At 38.2% G+C, this 18408-nt stretch overlaps 1 protein-coding gene across 3 annotated transcripts in view; it reads right to left on the bottom strand.

Moving 5' to 3' along the window:
• The window catches only part of LOC129747167 (homeotic protein caudal), a 94397-nt gene that overhangs the window by 38514 nt on the left and 37475 nt on the right, over nt 1–18408 (bottom strand). The window lies entirely within an intron of this gene.

Below are 18408 nucleotides of genomic sequence, written 5' to 3'. Positions count from 1 at the left end.
TGGCGCTTTGGCTAATGAATATGGCCGGCCATATAAAAGTTCGGTTCCTCCTGCTCCTCTTGGAGCTCCAGGCGCCGCGGAATCTGCCAGCGGCCATGCGAAACGCCTTTGCTGCAAGACGATGCGCGTTTTGGGGATGGATTGTTGGGGCAAATGATGGCTCGTTATCAGTCTCCGTCGTTGTCGGGGCGTATGTCGGATGATGATAGTCGGTCTGGTGGGTTGTGTTTTTCGCTGCCAGAACCTAATTAGTCAACACAATTATTTTTATATGGGTAGCAGTTTTTTTTGGTTCTGTACTCGGGACAAAATGGGGAGGGTTTTATGAAGCCCGCTGAGAAGGATACAGTTTTCGGGGTTCGCCAACCAAAATTTATCTATGCGATCAATTGCGTAGCACAAATTTTCGTAATTTATTGCAAGTCAATTACCAATTCAAAGATTTCAGAAAGCAAACGTTTGAATTGTTGTGTATGAAAAAAATGCATCAATCTTTGCTTTTTAGCTTGTAGCGTTTATGATTAACATTTAAATTCAGTTCAGAAATATAACAGAAAATATTCGTTTTAAATTGCTCTCAAAAATTTACGTAATAACCAGCCCCTTCTGAAAATGATAAAAGTTGAAGTTGAATTTGAATGTTGGTTAATGTTTGACCAACAAACCACACCAAAATACAAAAATATTCAAAATTCTATTAAAAAACAATTGTAGTTTATCTTATTGAATCTCATCAAACAGGTCGTTCAGGTAACAGCCCTAGAAAATGTGTGAAGTCCTTTGTTCTCAAGAAACTTTTAAATTCCGCTGAATTCTTAATGAAAAACTCGGTCTCATTTCGAACTGAGCTAACGTTTGTATCCGAACTCGTCATATTGGTTATGAAAATGAAAATTGCTTTTTTCAAGAGAAAATTTTAAGAAATTTTTGTTTCCTTTTTACTGTTGGATTTAATTTTCTGTAAAAGGGTGTAGTTTTTATTTTTTCGAGTTTTTTGAACGATTATTTAACAGATTATCGTTGAAAAGCTTGTAATATCAATCGCCATGCATTATGAAAATATCACATCATTTTAACAACCGTTAGCTAGAACACATTCGAACATTTTTTAAGAAAAATGTATTTTTTCACAAAAACTCACTTCGCAGAACAGAGATTGGTTCAAAAGATCCCAAATTTGGTAGAAATACTAGGGATACCAATGCCGGATCCACATGAGTCCGGCATTGGCAGAATTTTTGGAACTGTTTGAAGGAATTTAAAGTTCTGAAATCTGTGGTTTTTGTTACGGCTTCTACTACAATTTCAAATTTGAAAATAATAGAACTTTTTCATTTGGTGTTTATATTCTAGTATTGTCATCATTATTTCTTTTATCACTGTATGAAACCATCAATTTGATGGTTTTTTATTATTTAACCATTTCTGTCTGAGGCCAATAATTTACAGAAACTGCGTCTATCATTATGGGCTTAATAAAAAGAAAAAAACGGACTTTTAATTTTTCGAAGTCGAATCCAATATTTTGAAACCAGTTTATTAAAAATGATCTTGAATTGAACGATCATCTTCAGTTTAAAAGGCTTGAGAATCCTTAATGCCAGAGAAAGCTATTTTCAGTAGAACAGTCTTATGAATTTTTCGAATTTATCGATTTGAATTCTTGAAAAGACAAAATGTACGTGATTGTAAGTAAAACTTTTTAGTTCTAAACAATTTAATTTAACAAGGCAACGTAATTTACATTTTTATGAGGAGCATAATTTTTTTTAACTGATATAGACTAATTTGAAGGCGCTGTATCCATTTTTGCACAATCCGTTTTCTTTTATCGGAAGGCCACGAATTTTTAGATTTATTTGCGAAAAACGACGCAACGTTGGATTCTCACGATATAAACTTGCCTATTCCATGCTTCTGTGAATAAGATGTGTATGAGAAGTTGTCCACAGTAGACGCAACGAAAGGTTCTGGTCCAGCTTGGTCACTCGATTGGATTGCATCATACCTCACTCGTACGCGTCTGTTCTCCATGTCAGGGGCGGCGTGCGGAGTGTAACAACGTCCTGGTGGCCAACCTGAGCATTAAAATCCCCGATGACGATCTTGATATCATGTTTTGGGCAACGGTCGTATTCACGCTCCAGCTGCGCGTAAAATTCGTCTTTGTCGTCACCGGTACTTTGTCGTCACAGGCACGCGACGAAAAGGGACTAGCGATTGGAAACTTGGAACATGGAACTGCCGATCTCTAAATTTTGTGGGCAGTACCTACGTGCTCTCCAACGAATTGAAGAGCCGCAAATTCGACATCGTAGCGCTGCAGGAGGTATGCTGGAAGGGCTCCACGGTACGAACGTACCCAGATGGTCGTGCCATCTACCAGAGCTGCGGCAACACACATAAGCTTGGAACAGCTTTTATAGTGATGGGAAAGATGCAAAAGCGCGTGATCGGGTGGTGGCTAATTAACTCACGAATGTGCCGGTTGAGAATCAAGGGCCGGTTCTTCAACATCAGCATCATCAACGTGCACAGTCCTCACCTTGGAAGTACCGGTGACGACAAAGACGAATTTTACGCGCAGCTGGAGCGTGAATACGACCGTTGCCCAAAACATGATATCAAGATCGTCATCGGACGTCAGATCCTGTCGAAGCGCCAACATCGAATCAGATCACTATCTGGTGATGGTGAAGATGCGCCCAAAACTCTCCGTAATGAACAACACACGAAACCGGCGCCCGCCTCTGTTAAATATCGCACGACTGAAGCAACCTGAGGCCGCGGCAGACTACGTGCAATCGGTCGAAGCAGCGCTGCCAGCAGAGGGCGAGCTTGATGAAGCCCCTCTCGAGGACTGTTGGGATACCATCAAGACAGCCATCAACAGTGCTGCGGAGAACGTCATCGGTTATGTGGAGCGAACTCGACGGAACGACTGGTTCGACGAGAAGTGTAGGAGGGTGATGGACGAAGAGAATGCCGCGCGGGCGGCAGTAGTGCAAAGAGGCACCCGTCGAAATATGAAAAATCACCGACAGCGGAAGAGGCAGCCAGTCCGAATTTTCCAGGAGAGCGCCGCCTGGAGGAGGAGGAGCTCGAGGAGCTGGAGCAGCTGCATCGTTCCCAAGAAACACGAAAGTTCTATCAGAAACTCATCGCATCCCGCAAAGGCTTCGTGCCGCAAGCCGAAATGTGCCGGGATAAGGACGAGGGCATCCTGACGGACAATCGTGAGGTGATCAAAAGGTGGAAGCAGCACTTCGATGAACACCTGAACGATCAAGACGGTGGGGGAAGGTACATCGTAGGCGTAGCAAACGACGTAGAGGAGCCACTCCCAACGATGAATGAAGTTAAGGAAGCCATTCGCCAGTTGAATAGAAACAAGTCGGCTGGGAAGCATGGTATCGCAGCTGAACTCATCAAAATGGGCCCGGACAAGTTGGCCGATTGCCTACACCGGTTGATGGTCCGGATCTGGGACATAGAGCAGCTGCCGGAGGAGTGGAAGGAGGGGGTAATATGTCCCATCTACAAGAAGGGCGACAAATTGGACTGTGAGAACTACCGGGCGATCACTGTCCTCGATGCCGCCTACAAAGTGTTGTCCCGAATCCTACTCCGCCGCCTAACGCCACAAGCAAACAGATTCGTGGGAAGTTATCAGGCCAGCTTCATGGAGGGACGGTCTACGACGGACCAGATATTCACATTACGGCAAATCCTCCATAAATGCCGCGAACACCAAGTCCCTACCCACCATCTGTTCATCGACTTCAAAGCCGCATACAACACGATCGACCGTAACGAGCTATGGAAAATAATGATGAAGCTGATCAAACTGATCAAGGCGACGATGGATGGAACGCAGTGCTATATGCGGATTTTGGGTGAATTATCGAGTTCATTCGAATCGCGCAGGGGGCTTCCACAAGGTGATGGTCTATCCTGCATGATGTTCAACGTGGCGCTAGAAGGTGTTATTCGACGAGCGGTGGGCGAAATGCGGGGCACGATTTTCAACAGATCCAGTCAACTTATCTGCTTTGCCGATGACATTGATATATTCGGTAGATCATCTGCGGCGGTGGAAGACATCTACCGCAAACTGAAACGCGAAGCAGGAAGGATTGGGTTGATGATTAATACGTCCAAGACGAAGTACATGCTGGCCTGCGAATCCGAGACCGACCGAACCCGCTTGTCCAGTAATAAAAAGGTTACGATCGACGGCGACGAGCTGGAGATAGTCGAAGACTTTATCTATCTCGGCTCACTGGTGACCGCAGACAATGACACCAGCCGTGAGATCCGGAGGCGAATTATCAGCGGAAGTCGTGCCTACTATGGACTCCACAAGCAACTACGGTCGAGAAGACTTAGCCCTCGCACGAAGTGTAACCTGTATACGACGCTCATTAGACCGGTTGTTCTCTACGGGCACGAGACATGGATATTGCTCGAGGAGGTCCTGCGTACACTCGGAGTATTCGAGCGACGAGTGTTAAGAACCATCTTTGGCGGCGTACAGGAGAACGGAGTGTGGAGGCGAAGGATGAACCACGAGCTCGCGCGACTCTACGGCGAACCCAGTATCCAGAAGGTGGTGAAGGCTGGCCGGATACGCTGGGCGGGATATGTTGCGAGAATGCCGGACGACTGTTCGCAAAACAGGTGTTCGCTACGAATCCGGTAGGAACAAGACGAGCGGGGGCGCAACGAGCGAGGTGGTTAGACCAAGTGGAGCGTGATCTGGCGAACGTGGGGTGCCCGAGAAATTGGAGAACGGTTGCCATGGACCGAGTGAATTTTAGGAATTATGTTCGTCAAGTTATGTCGTGAGACGGTATACTATGTAAATAAAAAAATAAAATAACAACAAATCAACGAGTTCCTGGACTCTGTTCTGTTCGTTGATTTCGAAAAAACATTCGACCGACTGAACTATGAAAACATCTGGGCTGCACTATAGACGTAGAAAGACGTCCGAGAGAAGCTAGTCCATCTCATTGAAGTACAGAACGAGAAATTTTCGTGCAGGGTCTTGCACGACGATGTCTTGTCCGATCCAATCCCGCTAACTGCTGAAGTTAGACAAGGATGTATCTTATCACCGCTACTTTTACTCATCGTAATAGATATCGACCTCACCGAAAGCTGCAAGTCTGTAGGTCTCAAAGTCAATGTCGAAAAGACTGAGTTGATGGAGATCATCACAGAAAATCCCTCCAGTTTCATGGTAGCTGGGCAACAAGTTGAGGAAGTGGAGTGCTTCCAGTATCTTGGTAGCCAGATAACGCCTGATGGTGGTACCAAAAAAGACATCGAAACCCGGATCAGAAAAGCCCGCTTTACAACATCTGGTGCTCACGTCAGATATCTCCACGAACGAAAATTCGAACCTTCAACTCAAACGTCAAATCCTCATTGTTGAACGGTGTGAAACTTGGTGCACATATGCGGTAACGACGCGAAAACTGCAAGTACTTGTGAATCGCTGCCTGCGGAATATCATCCCTGCTTGGTGGCCTGGCAACTGGATCTCAACCGTGGAACTACATCGCCGGTGTCATTAAATGGTATCGCTAGAAATCAAGACTCAGAAACACGTAAGTGGAGATGAATTGAGCACACGGTGCGAAGAAACGAATACGAAATTTCCAGAGAACCGCTCGAATGGAATCCAGAAGGCCGAATCCGAACTATCGACGAAAACTTTGACTGGGACCAAGTGAAGACGCTGGTCTTCTACTACGGCCCTATGCGCCAGAGAACAGAGGCTAGCAATTCCTTTCCAACCGTGTGGAGAACATCTCCCAGATTTCCCCTTTTTTGACAGATTTAAGCTTTTTTCTTCAGATTTGAGCTTTCATCTCCTATGCTCTCAAGGCAAAAAAGCTTAAATCTGAGGAAAAAAGTTTAAAAACGAGATTCACCAACACTTATTTAAAAGATGTTGGTCACACGATACATAGACAAATCGTGTAACGTTGCCGGCTCCTGCCAGAGAATCGACGCGGGACCATTGAGTAAGTAAGTAAGTGTTTTTATTAGGATTGGTTCGACCAAAAACAAAAAAGATCATCATTTATCATTATAATTCTGGTTGTTTGGTTTAAAGATTGATTCATCTGAAAATATATCTCAATTTTTTTCTGGGATCACAGTGGGCCGTAGGAAGAACCGACTCATGGGGGGGGTTTTGGTGACTGATTTTAACCTATGATGTTTTGCCCAACAACGTACGAAAAAAACAAATTTTATTTGTTACTATGATTATTCATTTTTAAGTTTTCATTAATAGTTTTTGTTTTAAAACGGAACTTTAGAAAAATGGTCCTTAGCCTAAAGGGTGAGTTAATTTTTTTTATGAAACTTTTGGAAACAAAATATGGAATTTGCTTTCATCGAAAGTACAAATTTAAGAACTTGTTTAAAAGTCTGGTAGGTCGAAGCATAAAATAAGTTCTTTTCAAGCTTGCCTTCAATTTATTAAAAAAACGTATTCTATGCTCAAAACATACAAGCCCAAACTCTTTTGCAAATTTCAAGAATTTAACCTTAGAAGAAAATAAATTAAAAATTTCAAAAAAAAAACAGTAAGTGATAACGAATTTTCGGATAAAATTTACTCGAAGCAAACTTGAACTAAAGTTATGATTTCAGTTTGAAATTCAGCTTTAAAAAACTTCAATATCAAGAATGTTAATCAATACACCGAAAAAATATAGAATTTTTTTGCAGATTTTTTTTGGTGAAGATCAGATACTCGTTTTTTTTTAACAGGAAATATTTTTCATAAAGAATCAATACCATAATGAAAATCCTGTTTGTAATTTTTTCAAATATAATTTGGAATATTATGCATAAAGCAAAACATAGAAAATTCTTCTTTATATCTACGATTTTCAGCTGAATTGTGTGTACAAACTTCTTCTGATTAAAAAAAAATTAAATTTGGAAATTGACAAGCAAATTTTTATGTTCATGTTCTCTTGAGTTCTTTTACAATTTTATGTTGATTGAAAAACTCGTTCACTCATTCCTGAATTTCAAATCTTAATACTGAACCTGAATTAAAAAATTGAACTGTTTCCAAATTTCTATACCATTTCTGAAATGTACAAAAATACGATTTCCGAATCTAAATTTCAGATCAGAATTTTATGAGCCAAGTTTCAGAGTCATCATTCATGAATCTTTCATTTAAATTATGCATCGCTGGTTTAATATTAATTCATTTTTTCAATTATTTATTTTTAATCTGTATTGTGAATCAGAATTAAAATGATGAATCTGAATCTGAGTTTTCAATTTTGGATCGCCACTTAGAAGCTTTTAAAGTTTAAATGTTGTTTTAGAATAAAGTTTGAGAACTTCGAATTAAAATGTAAAACAAAATTCTTCTTTTTTCATATTCGGAAAATGATTATCAAAATATTGAAAATACAAATGATTTTCGAAAAACATGATTCAAATTTTATATGAAATGCAAAACCGAATCAGGATTTCAAAGCAGCTTTTCATTCTTAATTTCTAATGATTATTCGAACTGAAAATGAAGAAACCTGAATTTGATACAGAATCAGAAATACGAAAATATTTAGAAATTAAAATTTTGGTTATGGGAATAAAGAATCAAAATCTCCAAAATGAGTTTAATTTAAAATTTAATATTCAGACCTGAATTTCTATTATAAGGTTGCAAGATTGTCCGACAAATAATATAAATATGCCCGGATATTTAATATGAAATTTGGAAAAAAAAATCCGGTCTGACCCGGTTGCCCGGATTTCATTGGAAAAGCCGGGTTTGTTCTCATTTCAATTTTAAATCAAACTTTAAAAAAACAAATTGAGTTAAAAAATATTTTTTGTTCATGCGTCCAAAAGTTTTGAAGCAAGTTTAAAAAAAAATCAGGAAAGGTTTTTTCAAATCTTTTTTTCATGATTTTTGATGAGCAATTCCTAACTTTTGATCTGTATTGCCCGATATTGCCTGGATTTTGGTAGAAAATTTTGAAATCAATACCCGGATTTTGCCTGGTTTTTACATACAACAGCCCGGATTTGTTCGGCCCGGATACGTGGTGAAAAAAATCTGATAACCTTAGTTTATGAACAAGTGAGAAAATTTTGAAAAACTGTAGCAAAATTTTGAATTTGGGATGGGTTTTTGAGGTTTTGGAATTAATTTTTAGTCTAGATTGTTTTTCTTGAATAGACTTGCTCTATTATCATAATTTGATTATGGATTTAAAATTTTGAGTGTAGAGTAGAATACCTCGCTTGCTTTTTTGGGCCCCCCCCCCCCCCCGTTCCTACGGCCATGGATCACACACAAAAGTTTTTTTTTAAATGTCTTTTTTAAGAGATCACTGACGTTTTCACAACATTTAATGGTTTCCTTTGATGATTCTTAACTTTGACCGAGTTGAGTAACGGTATATTTTTGAAACATTAGGATTTTCCTCCCAACACCGACGAACTGTGTAAATAAACTGAAAAGTCACAACATAACCAACAAAAATCACTTACTAATATTGTTTGAACTTTGAGGCAAATAAGCTGTAACACATAAAAAGACAAGTCCGGTATGTGTGTAGACTAGGAACAAAACATAACTGTTGCAACTGCATTAGTTACCATGTTTGTCGAAAGCCACGCTAGACTGCAGTACGCCAAGTGTATGTCTTAGGATCATAAATAATAGCATGAATGTGGCTTAGCGCATGGAGATAATCGGTGCATTTTCCTGGAATCGAGATTCGGTTTGGTTTGGTGTTGGGATTTATTCAAAACCAGTACTGGAATGACGAGAAAATTTATTTTTTTCCGAAAGTTAACTCTGTGGATAAGTAAGGCTTGATTTGTCCTTCATGTTAACCATAGCCACTCGAAGGCATTTTCCCACATAGAGTGTACTGAATAGTATCCTTATTTGTTGTGAATGTTAACTAATAAATATGTAATACTACTTCTAAATGACTTTACCGTGTTGCTCAGAAAACCCGTAAGCCCCTTTGGAGCGATGACTCATTTTAGAGCTGTACGTCGAAGTTGTCTGTTTGTCGTAGCTTTTATTTACGATTACTCTAATGTTAGTCAAAGCTTTATAGAAGATTTTTCCCTCACTCGGGCCACACTCTAGAGAACATTCAGGAATAGGCACATATGCATTTTTTTCTCTGTTTACCATCATCACATCAGGTTTTATCTCAAATGTGCTATCGCGCCATTACGGGGAAAAACTCTACGCAAAGTGCGCAATATCTTTCACGTACATAGTTCTAAGAGTAGATACCTCACCAACTTTAAACAATTTCTTGTTCTGTGCGGTTGTTGTTTGGTTGGTAACACAAATCCCACTGCTGATAACCAGGCTCTGTTTGAAAGGCCCAAGTCGGTGGAAAACCCGTGGCCTCTGCCCGGTCTTGTTGATGTTATTGTTACGGGTTGTATCCCCTCGACCTCAGGAGCGACCATATCGGGGCCACGCCACGCCACAAGGTTGAACTTTTTCCTTCTCGGCGCACATAGTACAACAAATGGTCCTACATGTATTGTATGAGGCATTGGCTGCGTGAGGGCAAATATGTACCAAGCACAAGCTCTCCAAAGCCATAAACTCGATTTTTATAGTTGTTTGCATATTTATTTGTACTCTAATTTTTAGACACCTTCGGCGTGATGATTATCTATATGTTCTCCATTTGGTGGAACATGGTGTAAAGTGATGAATAACCAAGTGCTGGGTTATAACTAGTAAATCACAACCCGTCAACTCACGGCCGGCGATCGATGTGGGCAATTCGGATCGAATTGGATTGGATAGGCTTACGGCAGATAGGCAACGGACATTTGTCTGAAACAGCAGGTAAGCTACCTAGTGCGCACCCTAACGAGATCGGTCATGAAAATTCCACCAAAATTGAAGAATAAACCTTCTGGAAGGCCCCTCAACCCAATCCGGCAACTGATATGTGGGTGCAATTAGTTCGAAAAACAAATAAGATTACCCAAGTTTGCAAATACTGCCAGTTCGGGGACGACACGAAAAGCCACGCCTCTCCTTTCGGGTCGTTTTTGGCAGAGCAGCAAGTAATCCCTGTGTATGGGACTTCTCAGACTTTTTATGGTCCTGGGTCAGCCTTATTTTTTCGGATACCGACCGGCGGCAATTGGACGGGCCTGCCAACAACAACCCTTAGCATAGTTTTTTTTTCCTCTCATTCTTCTTCGTTCGGTTCGACAAATAAGGGTAGGTAGCTGCCTGTCGCCCCGTAATCTCATTGTTCGGAACGAAACGGGTAAGCAAAACAAAAGCGAATTTTAGCTCCCATTCTATTGTCTTTCAATTAAGATTTTATGAAGCCGGGAGAGCAGCACATTTTAGGACCGACCGTTGGCAAGGCGAAAGGCCGGCTGGTTTTTGGGATTGCCGCTGCCAGTCGACTGTTGTTGGGTGGGTGGAGTAGATTAGCAGCATTTTGCCTGGAATGATGAACCAGGGAATTGGATTTTCAGCTCTCAATAAGATTAGCTTGGGTCATGAAAAACGACGAGTGAATAATCTTGTTGAGTACTGTACCTTTATCCATTGAGCAATTATTGAAGAATCTTTTGATAAAAAAAAACCGTTAAGTCTTTAAAATCATTCAAAACAAAGCAAAAATACTGTTTTGAATGAAAAAAAAAACGTCAGAAAAATTGTCAACTGACAATTCTTTCATAATGGAATTGCCGATTTCAAACGGAATCAGCTAATTTGTAGCTGTGAAGTGCGTTAAAAAAAAAAACAGAACAAAAAATGATGCCCGCAGAGCGCAGGAATCGCATATAAAATAATTGTAGAAAAGTAATTGATATTTGAAGTTAATTTGAAAACCCGAATTAGCCAGGCACAAATATCAAATTCTTCGGTTATTAGGAAAAACACCTAAGAAGGAAATACATAATCTAAGTTTGAAGTGTTTTATTGATCATTCCATCGATTTATCGAATATTCAAACGAATGAATTCTTTTGAGAGTTTGTGGACGTTTCTGAACACAAAAGTAAACAAAAATGATGTTTAGATTTAAAAAACGATCTATTTTACTGTTTTGTACTCTGGCTGGACCCCACGCCCCCGAGATACTACCGAAACCTTACAAAAAAGTATGCAAACGTCATTTCAATTAATGAATATTTTTGTATGGATTTAGAAAATCACGTTTAAAGATTGACAGGGGACTGAGATAAACGGAGAATCATCGTCAATGATCACACAAATTTTGCTGCCAATGATTGAATTTGTGGTAATTTGTTGCAATTTGTTAGAGAGAATTAGAAGCTTTTAGTTAAAATGAGAGAAACCGGTGCTCAGAGAGAGAGAGTGAAAATGTGCTAATTGTTGCAAATTGTAGCAATTTGTTAAGCAGTTTAGGGATTTTGATTATTACCATTCCAAATGCAAAGAATTCTCGTTCCATTGCAATCCCTCGTTGACAGCTCTATAAGCGCCCGGCAAAAATATTAATTTGTTTTCTCAATACCTCGAACACAGATCAAATTGATGAAGACCTATATTTTTAATCTACACATTGGGTAGGTTAACGTGAAGGTTTTGAGAAATCGATACCGATTTCTTTTTGTTTTTTCTGTCATACCCGTAAAGTACGCAATTCAGTACCTAAACTAATTGCTACTTGTTAAGAAGAAAAATTAAAAATAAAATGGTCATGGTGAAATTATCTAGAAATTACCAGCTTTCCAACGAATTTGAACTTGAACATTGAAATTTGAAAAGAGAGAGTAACTGAAAATATCGGCATTTTAAGATAAAAACAATGGGTGGTGTTCTATTTGTACCGGTCACTGTATAGGGGAGAGAGGGGCAGAACAAGCACCCGGGGCATGATAAGCACTCCTCTTTTCTAAAGTACGTATTTTCTTAAATAAATTTTCATGAGGATTAGTTTTTTATTTCCTATAGTATTAATTTTTCTGCAAAAAAAGAATCTTCTCATCATCCTTATCGAAACATTAAAAAAAACGACTCAGTTCTCAAGTGACAAAAGAAGGATTCGAAATTTGTTCAGACCTTATGTACGCACTCTATCGAAAAGGGTCCGAAAGGGCTAACATCAAAAATAAGTCAAAGTCCATTATAAAAAAAAATTGAAAATTCTACTTTTTCATTTTATAAAACAAAGTTGTAGAATACGTGAAACATGAAACTTTTTTGGAAACATCAAAACTCTATCTCTTTTCAGAGCAGAGTTATAAAGGTTTTATTTTGAAAATTATTTAAAAGTTAGTTTTTTCAACTTAACTATATTTAGATGAGGATTTACGGAAAATTTTCTTCCCAAGTGAAAGTTTCCAAAATTTATCCGTAAAACTCTAATAAAAAATTTCTTCGTTAAAATTCAGTGACTTTTGATGTGTTAACCTTAAGTGAAGTGATGTTAAGTTAAAATTTACGAACGGATAAGTTTTATCCAGAAAGTTTTTCAAGAGATGGGACTGGGCTGGACCCTCGGACCAGTTTTGGGCGATTCATCATCGAGATAGGTTTTGGCTTCGGGAAGGATCCGGATCCATTTAAAGCTAAGTGTTTTTCTTTATTTCTTCGACTTAGTTGCTTAGTTGTTAATTAAACAAGTATTGTTGCTACTTTGAAATTTTTGACGGCAAATTTCTCAGCAAACTTGAAAGCCGTCTCAGCTAAATTCACCAATAGTTTCTTTAAAATGTTATGCAAAACTTATTTTAAAATAGTATTTATTCAGGAGCTTTTGCAGAAAATGCATAAACAGTTGCAAATATACTTTTTGATAAGCATCGACATTTTATTTTCTTTCGTTAGAATAGTTCAATAACGGTTATTGTGAACATAAAATTCAAACCTTTGGTAAATATTTTTATTATTAATTTGAATTAAAACGATTTTCTTGCGTTTGTAGATTTCGGTTACATTAACAGTTGCTGTTGATATGCTGTGGGATATTTGAGAATCTTTTGATATAATAACATGTAGTGTAAAGAACCTTTCCGGTTCGACCGCGGATGATTCAGCTTTTCCAGGGAAACCTCTCAATTACTTAAACTACATCTGGAAAAAATTGTGAACTCTTGGTTTTTTTTGTAATTTTTATTGAAGCTGCTAATACTTGAGGTTTTAAGGAGCCAAACTCGTTGTGTATGTTTACAATTGTGTGCTTAGGTCGAGATCGTCACTTTTTGGAGGGAACAGGAAATTGATAGGGATATTCCCACCTAACCTTCACAACCCTGTTTCATGTAGGACTATTTTGTTTAAATTGAAAATATTTAAAATTCGATGTACTAAAAATTTAATAGAAAAATTAGATTTAAAAATGTGTCATCTAGTTAAATTCAGAGCAATAATTTTACGATGAGCATTTTGAATTGATGAACTTTTTTTAAGGGATGGTTTTGTTGATATCATTTTTTTTAAGTAAATCGCATTAAACGGTTTTTTTTTAAATTTATTATTATTCACTCATTCATCACCGCTAAACTTGTTGCAATTCAGGATAGATTTTTTACATATAGATATAAACAAATTAAAAAGAAGGTAAATCTTCGAATTGATATTTCACTGGATATTACGGTTATACTATAGGCTTATTTTTTTACAAATTTATGTTGGAGAAAGATAGTAGGAATGTTCATGAAAAATAGGCACTTAGTGATAGTAGTTATTTTTTGTCATCATTACACTAAACAACCTCATGCCCCCGTATTAACTGAAAGCGTCGAATAGGAGCTAATAGGAGTAAGGAAAATAATTTTTATGGTTCACCGTAACACTTGTCAAAAGTGTCTCCCAATTAATTCCTTTTACCCAGTCCCAACCAAAATTAATTTGCTAGGATGCAGAGGTAACCTCGGTCCTAATGCACAAAATAAATCTTTCATCCCTTTCTTTTTTTCCAATCTATCCATTGACTACTAGGACGTGGCCGGCGCCGTTATTGACGTTCAAAGAGAGAGCATTAGTTTTGTGCAGTGTGAATGAGTTGCGAATCCCAAGCACCATTCATTTGACTTCTGAACAAAATTGATGGCCTCGGTCAATCACGGAGTAGCAACCATTGGCGATGTGGAACTTGTTCTACTGAGCCACACCAGCGATCGTGGAACTCGAACTGATTATAATCATAATTTGATTTTGAAGAAAGTAATCCATTTTCTATAACTATGCATTTCGGGTTTAACGGTTTAAAGTGGATGTGAGTAGTTCAAAAAAAATGCAAAAATGGATTGCAAATGGATTTATAAAACTAATAAATCACGTTGAAGCTTGAACTAAGTGCAATAAATTGGTGTTGGCTCCATTTGCCTCCACGTGCTTATATTTAAACACAACAAGCATATATTTGATGTGTTTTGCGTGTTTCCATACAAAAAATGGAACAATTGATTTCCAGACAACAATTGACGAAGGCAGAACGAGGACAGAATGCTAAAGCTATAGCTAAGTTTAAAAAACTAACTTTTAAATAACTTTCAAAATAAAACCTTTACAACTCTGCTTTGAAAACCATCATAAAATTTAAAAATTTTCACTACAATCAATTTTAAAACGCACTTTTACTTTAATTTGTTGACTTTAGGCATACAGAGCACCATTGGTCAAGGCACGATGAGCATTTTCTGCCATAGAATCTAGTCGCGAATTCTACTCGATGAAGTCAGCTGAATTATAGAGCTACAGCTTTACTAGTTTGCATGTGACGATTTAGCCCATTGGCGATCGAGGCGATTTTTTTTTCATTTCATTCATGATCGGCTAGTAGCATCATCCGCCAAACAAAGCACCAGAAACATAATGTATCAGTGTTTGTGTGTTAATTGTTTGATTCTACAAACAGACATACATTATTTTGTGATTGCTTTCTTTGATGGATCTACGACTCACCGTTTAGTGCAAAATGCATCGATCATGAATGGTAAATGAGAAAAAAATGCCACAAGCAGGAATCGAACTCGAGTCTTCTGATTACCTCTTCGACACCTTACCAATAGGCCAAATCGTCAGATGGAACATGTCAAGCTATAGCTCTATTATTCAGTTGACTTACTCGAGTGGAATTTGTTGCTAGATTCTACGGCAGAAAACGCTCACCATGCCCCGATTAATGGTGCTTATACTGAAGGGGGTTCTGATTTTGCCCCAACAGTAACTGATTTTCAGCTTTCGGCAATAATTTTTAAATGCAATTTTAAACGTTTCGGTCTACTTTTTCAAGTTGAGAAACAGACTTTTTCAGTGTCTGGATTTCACTAACATATTATAGCTGTCTTCTATGATTGAATAAGCGTCCTCTTTAAGGTGGACATTATGCCCTTATCTTCCCTACATAGCATACTTTTTAACTTTAGCTTACTTAGGCAATCAAAAAAAATCAAGTACCTAATAACTGATCTACAGCTTTTTTCTGATGCATGTTTTTCGATTTTTTCCGTCTTAGAAAAACGTTAGAATAAATTATTGAAGCTGTCTAAGGTTGATGACAAATTCAAGCGACAAAATATTGCGTTCCAACAAGAAAGCAACGCAAAGCATTTGTATGACATGACGTACTGGCGCGTTGAATTTCACAACGAATTACCATTTTTCTTCATCTGCAATAGCTGGGGATCGTCTCCTGTTTTTCGGAAGCCATCAAGAGCTTATCAGATCATGATCCAGATTGCGAGGATGCCAAAATATCAACCGACAAAATTCCTTGCTAATTTTGCGGAAATAAGAATTGATGAGAATTTTCACACCGATTGAGATATTATTTCGAACAGATCTTCGAATCACTGTGCTTAAAACCCGAAATTACAAGTTCAAAACGTGAAAAAAAACTATTAATAATGGGATTTCAACTAATCTCGCTTCAAAACATCTCGGCATCGGTTTTGTCGTGGTTTGCTGCACTTCCAGGCCATTCATTATGTCAGGTTCGCGCGTTTTCAATGGAAAGTAAATGAGAGCAGTCATGTCGCATGCGAGGAAGCAACATAAGCGTCATATTTGAGTCACGTTACAAGCCATCCGAAACTGCAAATCTATATATATAAAAATGAATTTCTGTCTGTCTGTCTGTCTGTCTGTCTGTCTGTCTGTCTGTCTGTCTGTCTGTCTGTCTGTCTGTCTGTTCCCTATAGACTCGAAAACTACTGAACCGATTTGCGTGAAACTTGGCAGGGGGGGGGTACTGGAGGCCGGGGAAGGTACCTATTATGGTTTGAGACCCCTCCCTCTCTCAATAAGGGAGGGAGGGGCCTCCCAAACAAAAGACAATTTTTTGCATAACTCGAGCACCCATCAAGCTAATGGTATCAAATTTGGCATGGGGTGGTATATGAGTACGAAGAATATTCCTATGAATATTAGGTACCCCTCCCTCCTCTCAGTGGGGTGATAGGAAGGGGGGAGGGGGGCTACCTTACAATTTTTCATATAACTCGAAAACTAATCAAGATATTGGAACTAAATTTGGCACGGGAAGGTATTGGGATACGAAAAATATTTCAATGATTATTTGAGACCCCTCCCCCTTTTTTGTAGAAAGGGGGAGGGGGCCTCTTTCATATTTTTTTACATAACTCAAAAACTAATAAAGCAAATGGAACCAAATTTGGCATGGGAGGGTATTTGGATATGAAAAATATTTCTATGATTATTTGAGACCCATCCCTCTTTCCAGTAGGGAGAAATAAACAAGGGAGGGGCCTCTTTTATAATTTTTTACACAACTCAAAAACTAATTAAGCAAATGGAACCAAATTTGGCATGGGCGGGTATTTGGGAACGTGGCATGTTCTAATGATTGTTTGAGAACTCTTCTTTCTTCCAGTGGGGAGAAAGGAAAAAGGGAGGGGAGTTTCATACCATTTTTACATCATAACTAAAAAACTACAACAGCAAATGGAACCAAATTTGGCATGGAACCATATTTGGGTACGAGATGTGCTTCTATGAATATTTGGTATCCCTCACTCCTTCAAAGAGGTGGATGAAAAGGGGGAGGAAAGGTCTCCCTTACAATTTTCAGTATAACTGGAGAGTTGATCGAACAAATTTAACCGTATTTGGCATATGAGGGTATTTGGATTCGAGAAATGTTTCTGTCATAAATTGAAGCCCCACCTTTTTTTCAGTGGAAATATATTAAAAGGGGAAGGGGGAGCTTCCATGTAATTTTTTTTTTGCATAACTCGAGAATTTATCGAGCAAATGAAACCAAATTTGGCATCAAAAAGTTTTTAAGTACGAAAAATACTTTTTCTATGTGAAACAATTCCTTTCTTGCAGTATGATGATAGAATTGGGAATATAGGAAGGGAAGAGGAGGCTTACATTTAACTCTTTTTTTTTACAAAATCCGAGAAATGGACAAAACTTAACATGAAAAATCATTTTGGTATGATTCTATGATTATCTGACACACCATCCTCCTTTCAGTGAGTAGATACATAGGAGGAGGGAGGTGAGTCCAATACAATTGTGTTAGCATATGTTCTCAATTTATGCTAACGAAGCCAACAAATGGAAACAAATATGGCATGAAAAGGTACTTGGTTACGAGATATCTTTCTACGATTGTTATAGATCCTTACGCTTTACAGTGTAGAGAGGGGAAGAAAGGAGGAGGGTCCATATAAATTTTTGTTGTAAAGCTTAAAAACTTATCAACCAATGGAACTATATTTGATGTAAGAGGATTTTTGGGAACGAAAAAATGAGGTATGATAATTAAAAATCACGACCTGCATTCAGCAGGGGGTGAAGGTAAGGACAGGGGGGGCTCTCTTATCAGTTTTTCAGCATAAATCCAGAACATATCAAGAAAAAACAACCATATTTTTTAAGTTTGATGGTTTGCGATTAATTTGAGACCGTCTAGACAGCTTCAAATTATCAGATCTTTAACACAAATTTATAGAGCGAGATTTTGAATATTCGTTTAAGTTATCTTTGTGTTGAAATTCGAAACTCCAGCTGCAGCTCTCATTTTATAGCGATTGCTTATAATTTATGTTATAATTTGATTGAAAGTAATGCCAATAAAACAATAAAAATTTGAATAATTTCTGAAAATATCATTTGATTCTGAAAGGTGTAGCAAAGCACACCGGGTCAGCTAGTTTCTTATAAATCGGTTGAAAGGCAAAAGAGTCCTCGTGTATCGATCTCAGGTAACATCAACCGGAATATCGACACATTATTTACAATAATAACATTTATGTTCACATTTTCTGTCTAGAAAGCTGTTTACTGATAGTAATATCCCAGCACATGCTTTAAAACTTGGAATTCAACTTTCAATTCAGCGCCAATATTGATTGAACAATATGGGGCATATGCTGGGGCATATGACAGCGATTATACGAACAC

This window comes from Uranotaenia lowii, chromosome 2 (assembly GCF_029784155.1).
Source record: "Uranotaenia lowii strain MFRU-FL chromosome 2, ASM2978415v1, whole genome shotgun sequence".
NCBI classification, from domain to species: Eukaryota; Metazoa; Arthropoda; class Insecta; order Diptera; family Culicidae; genus Uranotaenia; species Uranotaenia lowii.
The sequence above is the reverse complement of the archived record's forward strand: the minus strand, read 5'-3'. Positions and strand labels throughout refer to the sequence as shown.